Source organism: Lygodium microphyllum, chromosome 25 (genome assembly GCF_053477565.2).
Source record: "Lygodium microphyllum isolate KBCC chromosome 25, Lygodium_microphyllum_v1.1.10, whole genome shotgun sequence".
In the NCBI taxonomy this organism is placed as follows: Eukaryota; Viridiplantae; Streptophyta; class Polypodiopsida; order Schizaeales; family Lygodiaceae; genus Lygodium; species Lygodium microphyllum.
The window spans coordinates 41,327,863-41,341,787 of NC_141159.1; the positions used below are offsets into that span (position 1 = coordinate 41,327,863).

The following is a 13,925-nucleotide window of genomic DNA, read 5'->3' on the forward strand; positions in this document are numbered from 1 at the left end:
TCACAAACTTATGCCTTAAGATTGAGCAGTTCTCACATTTAGCCATTTGGGAATGCATCCTTAATCCTTATTTGCATTTTGACTTATCATAGAAAAGACTCGTGCCAAAAAGAAATCAATTCTATTCGTCCTTGTCATTATCATCATAAAATTAACTTAAACATACATTCAAAGAGAGTCATCTCCTTTATGTATCCTAGCACTACTATTGTACTAAATGAAGAAGTGATAATTAAGCTTTGCTTTGATTCATGCACCATGACTAGAGTACAAATAATTCCTTTTGGTAGGCCACACTTGTGGGAAGTGGTTTTCCTTCGTCATATTGGGGGAATGTTGCTCCTTCAAAACTAATCATGAAATGGGGTGTGTTTATTTCTGTGGTTCAAAGTCTTCTTACACAATCTAGTATTTTTGGTAGAGCTATGGATCCTCTATGGATCATCATTATCATTTGGCTTTGTCCCTTTCAAGTCTTAAGAAGCAAAACTCACTTTGAAAATGATGAAGTATCTTTTGCAATACAAAGTGCTATGTTGATGGGTATTATCTATAGGCCAGAAATTGCTATAAGTCTGGCCAATGTGGAGTTGATTTGGTGGGTTCTAATTCTAAATGCTAATTATCTATAGGCCAGAAATTGCTATAAGTCTAGCCAATGTGGAGTTGATTTGGTAGGCTCTAATTCTAAATGTTAAACTCGGGGGGTTCATTGAAAAATAACCAAGTCTTCATTAGCTCCACTCCCACCACGACTCATTGCCATGTTCACACTTAGTCCTACCTAATGGTAAATATTGGGACGGCATAGATAATCTATGATAATGATAAATAATTCTTGGTCTTTAGTTTTTAGTGATAAGGTTGTTGGTGACAAGAGAGTGGCCACATCACGATGTGGTTGTTTTCCTTCACTCACCAAAAATGTGAAGCGAGTGAAGCTCGGGGAAGTTACTATATGTATATCCTTTACATCACGTGTGTTCAAGGCCTATTTATAAATATCCTTATTTGTGAATTTTTCTTGAATAAAACATAACCCTTTTCTATTCAATCTGTAAATAATCCCTTTATATTACACCCTTGTATATGTAAAAAATGTATAAAAATGGTATTTTAAAAATATCTTATTTCGAACCCACGTGATGCACACATATTCATGAGCAACTTACCCGAGGAGTGGAGGCATAGCCTTGCAAGATTTGCAATGATGCCAATTGTGCAAAGCGCGGTAGCGAGCATGGCTAGTGTTAGTGGCCTACAACACCAGCCACGCCAGCTAGTATATATTCATGAGTGACGCCCCCCCATTCCCCCCCCCCCCCCCCCCCCCCCCTCCCCCCTCTTGAGATGCTAAAGAATTGTGTCTATTCTTAGATCCCATGCATGGTGCATTCTTAAGACCTTTTGAGGATTTGGCTATTCCTATCTAGCAATTTACGAAAATCTTTCCTAATTATTTCTAGGCTCTAGAATGTCATCTTATCTTTTCATATCCATGGACATAGTGATTAGTCTATTATCATATATTTTCCTATTAACACATCTAGTGCTTTGTCTTTTAGATTAGACATAGCCTTTCTAAATCTTTCTGGAAACTTCCATTGTTAGGATTGGTAAAATGCAAGACTTTGAAGCAAAGGTCTAGTCTTGTGTAGTTTATTATGAGCCTAGATAAGGCCTACTTTTAACCCCAAACAATGACAATTATGGATGACAGACAAGGCAAGGAAGAAGTGGCCAAAGAGTCGTGGTGCTAGAAGCATTAGATGTAACTTTTTGGAGCTAGATTTAATTAAGTCATTGCAAATCTACGTCTAGATAGAACACTTGGGTTTTTCTCATCTACCATTTGTGAATATGAAGCTCTACATAAGAGCTACATAAGTTGGCAAAAAATGAGAGTTGGACTCACATTGATAAAAATTGCAATAATCCCTACATTTAAGGTTAGAAGACTTGCAACTATTATAGAGGTTGTGAGCAAGGCCTATTCATTTTAAAAAGAATGGGACCACAAGTTCACCACTTGTAGACCGCAAGCTAAAGGGTAATATAAAGGAGAGGAGAACTGAGAGAAATGATTAAGGATGCCCAACAAAATAAACCCTGTGTATATTATGTGTAAAAATGAATGGAAGCTCTCATTCTTGTGCTCCAAACATTTGAGAACCTCTCCTTCTTTATCTCTCTTCTTTCTTACTTCACCATAGCTTCAATGTGAGGAACTCAAAGAGCTAAACTCAACATGAAGCTACCCATCATTCTTCTTCCTCCTTCTTCTTCTTTCTGACTTGGTGTGAGAGCATGAGAGTAAGGGATTGAGTGAGGGAGATAGTAAGAAAAATTCTGAGTGAAGGATTGGTGGGGAGAAGCTCCATTCACCATCCTCTAGTTGTTCTTCTTCTTTTTCTTACAAATTTTCTTCTTTTTCTACATCCAACATGTGTCACAATGGCAATACCCCACTAAATGAACTAGTAGTGATACATGGTTCTAGAGTGCAATCTAAAATTCTTCTAATCACAAAGCTTTGGACAAGTACAAAGCTATTAATGATCCCAACATCTGGGTTGAACTCAAGTAGGTATTTGAAACTAAGAACCTCGCACATGATGCCAAGAAGACCTAAGCCTTTGGGATTTGCTTAGGCAAGAAGGGTAGAATGCAGTCTATTAGCTTGGAAGCCGTAAAAAAAAGGATGTGTTCTCCACCCATAAAGATCTTTTTATCATGCACTTCATAGAAGATGGATATGGGGACAATCTTATGATTTGATTAATGAATGTTGACAATAGGAAGGAGAGATATTGAGTGAATATGTTTCAAATAAGAACAATCTAGTATATTTAAAAAAATTACTAGTGGGAAGATCAAATGTTGAGATTGTGACCAAAGCATTTATCAAAGGGATCAAAGGCAAAAGGATCTATGAGGCTATAGCTAGTAATTTAGTTCCTGATATATCCAACATGGCATCCTTGATGAAGCCATATGCATTGATGATCTTCATCTTGAGAGAAATAAGCAAGGCATGGGAACACAAGAGCTTATGCCAAGAAGGATTAGCTTAGTGCAGTGTAATGCACTAGCTACCTTCAGATAGTAGCAATAGAAACTCTCCAAGCTCCTTGATGCTCTAAAGCATCCCTAAACTTATTAGAAAAATATAATGGTCCTAAGTGACTACCTAATAAAGTGGACTAAGACTAAGACTATATAAAATAATTATACCCATACAATGACCAAGCTCTTGTGGGAGCCAGTCATCTCCCAAGAGTCTCTCAAATCACATTTAGGTTGTGAGTGACCAAGGAACATGTTCCATCAACCAAATGATTGAATATGTACTTTTAGTACCCTTGGTCATCCATTGAACATTGATACTCTACTAGCCTAAAAAACATGGCCAAGTGAAATTTACAAATAAGGTATTGATCAATGTTCTTAGAAAAACTATCTCAATCTCTAGGAGTGACTACAATTACAAAATCATGGCAACTTTATAGATGTATCACACTGCCTACAAGGCTATAATAAGTAGTGGCCCCAAATGCTAGACTTCCAATAGGGCTAGCGAAAAGTGGTCTATTCCAACCCCAAATCTATGCTGAATGCATAATAGGACAGAATTGCCTCAAACACGAATAGAGTAAACTACATTAGGTAGTGCAAAAAATACCTAATACTTCATCAAGTAACTAGTAAGAAAATAAAAAATAATGACATAGAGACATAGAACTACACTCTACAACACTCATAATGGCAAATCAAAGATGGAAATTAGAATGTATGCTAGAAATAAGATAGAAATAGAGATATAATGGCAAATAAGAGATAGAAATTAGAATATATGCTAGAAATAAGATAGAAATAGAGATATGAATCATGGCACCCACTATCATATTGCATTGCTAATCAAGAAACTCTATTATATAACTAGTCATGATCAAGAATAATGATCCATACATGAGAAAGACACACAATATCTCTTCAAGTCATGTTTTACAACACTGCCTACAAATTGCACTTCATGAAGCATATAGCTTCATGGGGCATTTTAAGACTGCTTTATACATAGAACTACTATGAGTAAAGTTCTAAACCATGCTAAGGGTAAACATAGTGTGTCAAGTAAATGCCTCACACCTAGCACAACCCAATGGTGGATAGCTGGTACAGCCATGACCCAAACCCTTACATTTCATATCATAGTGTCAAATGCCTTATCCAAAATTGATATACCAAATGAGAAAAAATATGTCTTACTCACATCCTTGCACCATGAAGTAAGCCACAAAGAGTGTGGGAGCCTTCACTTGACCGCCAACACCCATGGACCACTTATTGCTTCAAGTGTTTCAAGCCGAATGCTATGGCTACCTCTCACATAGCCATTTGACCTCTCAATCCTATGAGTGTAGTGAGCTTACCTTGATGCCCGATTGGTAGCTCCACGATTTGAGATGTGAGCTCAAACAAGCTCAATCCTCTACCTCCAAGCTCCATCCTCCATACTTGCAAAGAAGATCAAATACCTCTTTAACACCCTCTCTTCCTACCTATCTCAAGCACCATTTCGGGAAAAACCCTACTTCAATGCTCGATTTGGAGTGCACAAGCACTCAAAACTTGAATCCATTGGTCCCAATGACAACGGAACCAAAATGTGGGAGCCTTGGCTCGACCACCAAGACCCATGGACCACTTATTGCTTCAAGTATTTCAAGTCGAATGTTATGGCTACCTCTCACATAGCCATACAAGCTCTTGATCCTACTAGTGTAGTGAGATTACCTTGATGCCCGATTGAGTAGCCTTCTCCCTCAAGCACTCCAATAGCTCCATGATCCAATATGCGAGCTCAAGCAAGCTAAATCCTCTACCTCCAAGCTCCATCCTCCATAGCTGCGTGTGCAAGACAAGAGAAGAGAAGAGAAGAGAAGAAGAGAGGAGAAGATGGAAAGCTTCTCCACCACAATCCCTCACCCTCACTCACTCACTCCCTCAGACTCTCACACTCCCTCTCTCAAACACAAGCATAAGCACAAGTAAGGAGAAGAAAATAAGAGAAGAAGGGAGCACTTTAGCCACACACCAAGAATGAGATTTTTCATTCACTTTTTTACTTTTATACATGTCCTCATCCCTTTGGGCACCCATCCCCTTTTTTACATGACCGGCCATCTTAGCCAAATTGTTATTTTCTCATGTCTTCCTTCTTTTCACAATTCTTTTGCTCTTGCAGTTCTACATTTACAATTTGCACACAAGGGAGCTTGATGCTCTTTTATAAAATGAATTACATTGTGCCTTGTGCTTTCCTTGCTTCTCCACATCTCCATCATCAATCACTTGGTAATCTGTAGTCTCCAAGCTTAAGTCTGATCTAAGGTATGAAAGACGTATATCTCTCACTGTAACGGTACTCATGATAATCTTCTCTATCATGATAGTCATAATAACTAGTTGATCCTATGAGGTTATACTAATGTTTCTGTTGTACTATAATCTCATTGGTGCAGCTGTAATTTCACACAGTGTGATTAGGCACAAGAGTCAAGACATTATAAATTCAATCCATCACCATTAGTACAACCACTCCTTAATAGCTCAGGTACTATTTTACGAGAAACTTCAAGATTCTTCTTTAACTGTTTTTAAAATATAGTATGGTTGTAAGAATGTCATGTCCTCATAAGCATAGCCGGGCATTTAGAAACTTACAATCTCAGAAATTGAAGGCTACAAAAATATGGTGCATCTACTAACACATAATTAATATACATTACAAAAAATGTATCAAAAGAAGTATTTATTGTTATCCTTCACAGCACAAGCATCTAATCCTAAGTTTGAACTTGCCCATAGTCATCTAGGATTAAGATCAGTTACCTGGACAATGTACCTAAGTCCAGCATTTGCACTACAGCATTTGATGCAGATTTCTTTAGGTTTGTTCTGAGGGAGTGAGATACCAGTCTTGGGATTGACTATTTTCACAACCGCATTCTGCACAACTGTTCCACTAGACCCTGCTTTAATAGGAAATGGATGCTTTGCAAATGCAAGTGTGAAATGGCTAGCACAGGTCTTGCCTCAATCATCACATAGCCCTGCACAATGTAATCACCCCTCTATTGTTGTGTCATCACCCCTCTAACTTCAAGGTTGTAAACTCTGAGCAGACTTGCTATCTCAAGCTGTATCTCTGAGCAGACTTGCTTGGAACAGCTTATCAATGTATGAATGTTATATATAGATAAGCTTATCAATGTATGAATGATATATATAGATAAGCTTATCAATGTTTGAATGATATATATAGATAAGCTGACTTGAGGGTTGTAAACTCTGAGCAGACTTGCTTGGAATAGCTTATCAATGTATGAATGATATATATAGATAAGCTGCAAGGCAAGCTCCAACTATGTCTACCAACAATATCTTCACATGAATTTTCACATGAATCTAGGCTCTTGAACATTCAAGAGAAAGATCAGCACTGACAAGCAAGGTAGCTGGTAGAGTCTTATATAGATACCCCTCTTTTGCACATCATTATGATTACCTCAGCCCCATTCACACCCTACAAGCTGGCAAGGCATGTATGAAGAATATGTTTCTTCACAGACAACAGGGAAAGGCATCAAAATTGTTAATGTTAAGTACATACCTGCCCAATGATTGCATGGGGGACTCTGGCCTTGAATGCATCTTCAAGATCTTTGCCAAGGGGAGTAGACCCTGACATGAGCATTTTGATGCTGCAGACTCTGATCAACACATTCAATGCAGTGATGTGGATGTTACATTGCCACCACAGCAACCAAAGCCTCATCAGAGTATCTTTGTAGAAGACTAATGCCACCTGTAGTAATCTGAAGATGGTGAGTATCTCTGCAGAAGACTAATGCCACCTGCAGTAATCTGAAAACTGTGAGAGCTGGTTTGTCCATTTCTGTTGCTAGCCAAGGGTTGTGTGATTCACCACGGGTCATTGAAAATGTTGGAGATGCGATTGATTGACAAACATTACATACTAGAAAATCATACCTTTGATATTCTTGACAAACATTACATACTAGCCCGCTAGTCCCCCTCAGAGCATCATGGTGAACCAGCCGCAGTCCATGGTTGAATCCAGCTCCTTCCACTTATTGGATGAACCTGAATCTAGATTAGATAGTGGATTAGCTCTCAATGTGGTGGATATGCTGCATTCCATGGCTAAAACACGGTTAAGAACAATCATTCTAGCTATAGGTGTAGTACCTGCTCCTTTACTTGCGATAATTTGAACTTGCACTTCATCGAAGCCACTGGAGTAGAGCCGCTTGTCCATGAGGTCCATCTAGAGTCAACTTAGCCACTAGAAGGTTTTGACATTTCCTGACATGGGAAAAAGAACTCTTTTCCCTTCATGTTTTTCCCTATAATAATGTTCAACATCATGAGCCTATACTTGAGAGGGACCACATACCTAGCTAGGTGCGATTGGGGGCAGGGGACCTCAAGGCCTCCATCTCCCTGCCCCCAACCACACATAGCTAGGTATGCAATCCCTCTCATGTAGAAGTTCATGATGTTGTCATAATTCACAATGTGGGAATTGAAGTGGGAATTTGTCTAAAACTTCTTGTGGGCTTCCACATAATATAAGCATTCACCAATTCCCAACATTGGCATTTTATTTTGGTTTATCCTTCATCCCAATCCATTCCTCCTCACGTCCTTATTAACTAGGATAATATTGTAGCCTGTCTTTTATTTTGAATTCTTTCTTATAACAAAACCATTTAATACAAATAGCTGGCAACTTACATCAGCTGCAAATGTGGTAATTGATTTCAGTCCAGCTGTACAAGCGTGCATTTTAGATAATGTTGAAAAATCATTGATATCTAGTCGAGCCATTACATCTGAGTAGAGCCATGATAATCAGTCCCCCAAAAAGCGGTATGCATAGGCAGTTGCAAGAAGTGGGAATAACCTGCTCTATTGTGTCATGTAGTCAATCACCTGTTGAAAGCAACAAAAATCTCTCCTAATTAATTCTATATGGATCAGGTGTTTCGCATGGACTCAATAACCTGGAGATTAAGAAAGGACCACTCAAACTATGAGTCTGCATATAATATTACCTGTACTTCAAGCTACCCTTTTTGAGATCCAAATTGTTGTCTCACTGCACTATATCTGACTACTATAGTGACAACCCTTGAAAGATAATTTGATGCCTGTAACACGATGAACTTTCTCACAAATACCATTGCCCCATAACCTAGTTGCCGTGGTACACCAAATGGTATATACTTCCCCTCTTTTGTTACTGTTGCCAACCTGCAAGATATGAGTAAGTCACGCATGACACAGCATAGTAATTACCTTATCTACATTGTGTATGCACATGTGAATGTGAAAATTAAGCGGAGAAATGCACATACATCAACTTAGCCCCTTAATCAGCTCAAATGTTCCACTTACACACAGAGTAGTCTCATATAAAGCATGTTATAATCATAGATTTCAAACTCAAGCATGGCCATGAGTCAACTCAGATGCTGCAAATGGTAAATTCTTATAAAGCAATAAGACCTCATAAGCATGTTTTCCTGTGGAATCCGACACTGGTCAAATCGCAGCAGGCCATTATCCATTGTGTTGTATGCTCCATTTCCAAACTTCATTCCAATATCAGCAACAATAACCCCACGTAAAGGTTGATGGTCATCGAGGCTACGGATTTGAATAATGAAACCTGTTTTCGGAGAAAATTTTAGGATATGAGTCCTTAATCTAGAGTTATTGACACATGTTTTTGAAGACATAGCCAAAATTGAGTTGTCATTTGCTAACCATGGATGCCATAGTCATGGCCATCTGTCAGCAGACATGCATAGACGATTGCATGTGTTGACACCTTTCCCAAGCCTCCTGGCCACTACTGCCCAAAACAATTAAATAAAGAAGACGATATTCTAAGTTGCATATGTAGACGGCCAGTGCCTGTTGATAAAATAAAACAGAAATGCCCGACTCAGTGAAAAACTTGATCTTACTTTGGTAGCTGTTAGAGTAGGACTATGTATGACAAACTCATCCATTGAAGGATCGAATGTTGCTGTAGTTTCCAACCCTTGCACATCTGATCCATGGCCAAGTTCCGTTTGGGCATAGCATCCTAAGATGGATTGTCGGCATGCAAGTGGTAACCACTTCTTTTGTTGCTCATCAGTTGCCCGATCTTTCAATGCAGGAATAAACATACCCTGCAAAATGAAAGCTACATTTTTTAATCTTCACATCGTGATCTTGATAGGGCAAAAGAATTACAAACAAAGGCAGTAAACCAAAAAGTCAATTTCAAACAATGATTGAGAACAACCGTACAGAACAGAAGGTAGCTTGAAGAAATATATGTTGGTGCGCAGATCGGATGCTGTACGCTTGCATAGTGAATGCCAGAAGGTCCCCAAGAACAAAAGAACTCTACTTTTTGCACAAAACTCAAGGTAAAAAGCATGCACGACATGAACAAGAGACCAATTGGGTGCAATCTCCCCCCATGCCTTGTGTGAGCACTCCACAAAGCATGTATTTTATGTATTAATCATCTTCAAGCTCAAATAATAGCCCAAATTACAAAATAGCACGCTTTTGGCTTTTTGAGTTTGCTTTAGCACAAAATAGAAATAAAGCTAATGGGCGGGCGCCCAAAGAGTCAGGCGTACCCAATACAATGTCCAAATACAAATATCATAATCGTGCACACTGGTGCGCAGATCGGATGTTGTTCCCCCATGCCTTGTGTGAGCGCTCCACAAAGCATACAAAATAGCACGCTTTTGGCTTTTTGAGTTTCCTTTAGCACAAAATAGAAATAAAGCTAATGGGCGGGCGCCCAAAGAGTCAGGTGTACCCAATACAATGTCTAAATACAAATATCATAATCATGCGCCCATGCGCATACAAAATAATAAATAAATATCCAACGCCCTATTTATAGGCGCGATAAAATATAGGCGCCATGCCTAAGGTATGCGCCCATCAAAATATAAATGATAACTCGAATACACGCTATCCTCCAATGCTGTCCTCCGCCACTCTGTTATCTCTACACATCAACTGAAGCATTCACAATCATTAGTAAAATAATACAATTAAACCGACAAAAGTGAATACCTAGCAGTCTTCAGCTATATAAATAAATCAACTAGTTAGAAATCAATCCTAACCTTAATTTATTACGAGTGTGCACTCTAAACTCATAAACGTTTATTAATTTAATATGTATTTTGCGGAATCACCCACTATGGAATCACCCATGTACACACCAAATTAATGAAACGCCCGAAAAGGATAGGCGTCCCCATCAACTTCTCGCACAAAGAATCCACTTTGTGTATGAGCCCCGGCAACAAAGTTTACGGAATCCACCGTAAAACCTCACGGAATCCACCGTGGCATGGAATCCACCGTGAAATATGCCTCTTGGCATCATATGTAGCCCGAGGTTCCCCTAACCTCTGTCATCACTGCCGAGATGTCTCTCTACAACAACCGGGACATGCCAAAATCAGATATCTTAGCCACAAAAGCATCATCCAAGAGGATGTTCTAAAGCTTGATGTTGAAATGCAAGATGGCTTGCTCGCACCCCTCGTGTAAGTAATGCAAGCCTCGAGCAAATTCCCAGTGGCGCTATATATATCATGGCGCTTATGCCAATCCAAGCACATTTTGGGCCCCTCAAAGAGCCAACGGTCGAGTGAGCCTCTCTCCAGATACTGATCGTACACAAGAAGGTGATGTGAAGCTTGCCACGCCCCACCAGTGCGGCTATCTCTACAAAAAATTATTTGCATTGACATGCTCCTTGCCTTATCATTAATGTAGTACTTTCCAACACCTTCACTGCCACTTCTCTACCATCCGGGAGTATGCCCGCATATACAAAGCCACATCCGCCTACACCCAAGAGCACGCCCGCATATACAGAGCCACATCTGCCTGCGCCCAAGAGCTTGCTGAAGCTCTTTGTTGCAACTCTAGGAAAGTGGTATTTAAGGGCTGACTGCGGCCACTACAAAGAGGCTGCAAGCTGGTATGGTTGGAGCATGCTAAATAGGTCGCCCCCATCACAAAACTCCACTGCTTTTCAAGTCAAAGCTGCTAGTAGATGGAGATCGATCACTGTTGGTAAAACCCATCGCATGTCTTACAGAGAGGAGGAAGATACTGTCAGAACTGCATGCAGTAGAGTACTCTGCATGCAGTAGTGATCTTAGTGTCCTTCCACTAAAATCGTACCCATGGGCCTACCTTTAATCTTGCTAGAAAATCGTCTCATTCTATGCATCATGAAAATTTTGGTTAGATAACTAATAGTAGTTAATTACTAATCTTTATTACCTTATGTGATGGGAATGTTTGGCATCTAGAGATGTGCCTAGAACAAAAAATAAACTTACTTAGATATGTTGTAGCATTTCTTTCTTATGATCAAGGTTTAATACAAAATCGTACCCATAGTGCGAGGCTCTCTTCTCTTGCAATCTTCATTCTCATAGTGTAAGGTTCTCATGTCCCTCACGAACCCTCTTTTCTTCTTGCTCTTGAGATCAAGGCTAGGACGAGAAGAACAAACTAGTATAGACTATGATATTAACTGCGCAACTAAAATATGTTATTAACGTAAACTATGTTATGGGCAGGTTTTTTGCAATCTTGGAGTTTTAATTGTGGAGCTCATAATTTCATCAACCTTGGATTGAAGATTGAAGATACTCAAGTAAGGGATGTCTTCTTCTACAAGCACATTAAGAAAATGTACATGTAACTATAAGTGTGCACATAGTACTGAAGGTTGGCAATTAGTGAATCGTAGTACTTATTTTAGACACGCTAAAAATGACATTCTTGGGATTACGCATTCTTCTCACTACAAGGAAAGAGAGGTATAGCGACGGCGGGTAGCGATGCAGGAATAGCGGCATCGCTATCTGCGTCGCTATTTGTGACGCAAATAGCAACGCCCCACAGGGAAAAAAAAGAGGGCTGAAACCCGAGCTCGTTTCATTTCGCGTATTTTCATGAGACATTTCAAGAGGGAGAGAGAGAGAGAGAGAGAGAGAGAGAGAGAGAGAGAGAGAGAGAGAGAGAGAGAGAGAGAGAGAGAGAGAGAGAGGAAGAAGGCTTGCCGTCGCCGCTGTTCGCGAAGGAGAGGAGCCGCCAAAGCCTCGTAAAATCTTTACGGTGAGTCCATTCTCTCTCTCTTTTGCTTGTTTAGGGTTTAATTTGTGTACATTGGAGAGAGAGGAAATGAGAGAGAAAGAGAGGGAGAGGGAGAGGGAGGGAGAGAAAGAGAAAGAGAAAGAGAAAGAGAAAGAGAGAGAGAGGGAGAGGGAGGGAGAGAAAGAGAGGGAGAGGGAGAGGGAGAGGGAGAGGGAGAGGGAGAGGGAGAGGGAGAGGGAGAGGGATGAGAGGAAATGAGAGAGGGAGAGGGAGGGAGAGTGCATTCTTTGTCTCTCTTTTACTTTTGCTTATATGATTTGTGTATATATATTGAGAGAGGGAAAGGAAATGAGAGAGAAAGAGAGGGAGAGGGAGAGGGAGGGGAAGGGAGGGAGAGAGAGAGAAAGAGAGGGAGAGGGAGAGGGAGAGGGAGAAAATGGAAGAGGGAGGGGGAGGGGGAGGGGGAGGGGGATGAAATAAGAAAACGAGAGGGAGAGAGAGTGTATTCTCTCTCTTTTTTATTTATTTTTTGTATAATGTGTGTATAATGAGAGAGGGAGAAGAAATGAGGAAGAGGGAGAGGGAGAGGGAGAGATAGAAAGAGAGGGAAATTAAAGAGAGGGGGAGGGAGGGGAAGGAAATGAGAGAGGGAGAGGGAGGGAGAGGGAGACGGAGAGGGAGAGGGAGAGGGAGGGGAGAAGAAAACATAATAGGAAAATGAGAGAGGGAGAGGGAGGAAAAAGAAATGAGAGAAGGAGAGGAAGAGAGCAAAAGGAAATGAGAGAGGGAGAGGAGAGAGAAAAAAGAGAGAATGAGAGGAGAGAGAAAAAGAGATAAGATGTTAAACATAATAGGATAAGAGAGAAAGAGAGGGTGTGGGTGAGGGTGAGGGCGAGGGAGGGAGAGGAAATGAGAGAGGGAGAGGAAGAGAGAAAAGGAAGGAGAGAGAAAAGGAAATGAGAGAGAGAGGAGAGAGAAAAAGAGAGAAAGATCATTAAACCTAATGGAAAAAGAGAGAAAGAGAGGGTCACGGTGAGAGAGGGAGAGAAAATGAGAGAGGGAGAGAAAGAAAGAAAGGGAAATGAGAGAGGGAGAGGAGAGAGAAAAGGAGAAAAAAATCATTAAATCTAATAGAGAAAGAGAGAAAGAGAGAGTCAGGGTGAGGGAGGGACAGGAAATAAGAGAGGGAGAGAAAGAGAGAAAGGGAAATGAGAGAGGGAGAGGAGAGAGAAAAAGGAATGAGAGATAGAGGAGAGAGAAAAAGAGAGAAAGATCATTAAGCCTAATGGGAAAAGAGAGAAAGAGAGGGTCAGGGTGAGGGAGGAAATGAGAGAGGGAGAGGAGAGAGAAAAAGAGAAAAAAATCATTAAATCTAATAGAGAAAGAGAGAAAGAGAGGGTTAGGGTGAGGAAGGGACAGGAAATGAGAGAGGGAGAGAAAGAGAGAAAGGGAAATGAGAGAGGGAGAGGAGAGAGAAAAAGAAATGAGAGAGAGAGAGAGAGGAGAGAGAAAAAGAGAAAAATCATTAAACCTAATAGGGAAAGAGAGAAAGAGAGGGTTAGGATGAGGGAGGGAGAGGAAATGACAGAGGGGGAGAAAGAGAGAAAGGGAAATGAGAGAGGGAGAGGAGAGAGAAAAATGAGATAGAGAGAGGAGAGAGAAAAAGAGAAAAAATCATTAAATCTAAT

At 40.2% G+C, this 13,925-nt stretch overlaps 1 pseudogene; it reads right to left on the reverse strand.

Annotated features, from left to right (window-relative positions):
* Positions 1–6,809: 6,809 nt before the first annotated feature.
* On the reverse strand, positions 6,810–9,269 carry LOC148014129 (peroxisomal acyl-coenzyme A oxidase 1-like; annotated as a pseudogene).
* Between the last annotated feature and the right edge of the window lie 4,656 nt (positions 9,270–13,925).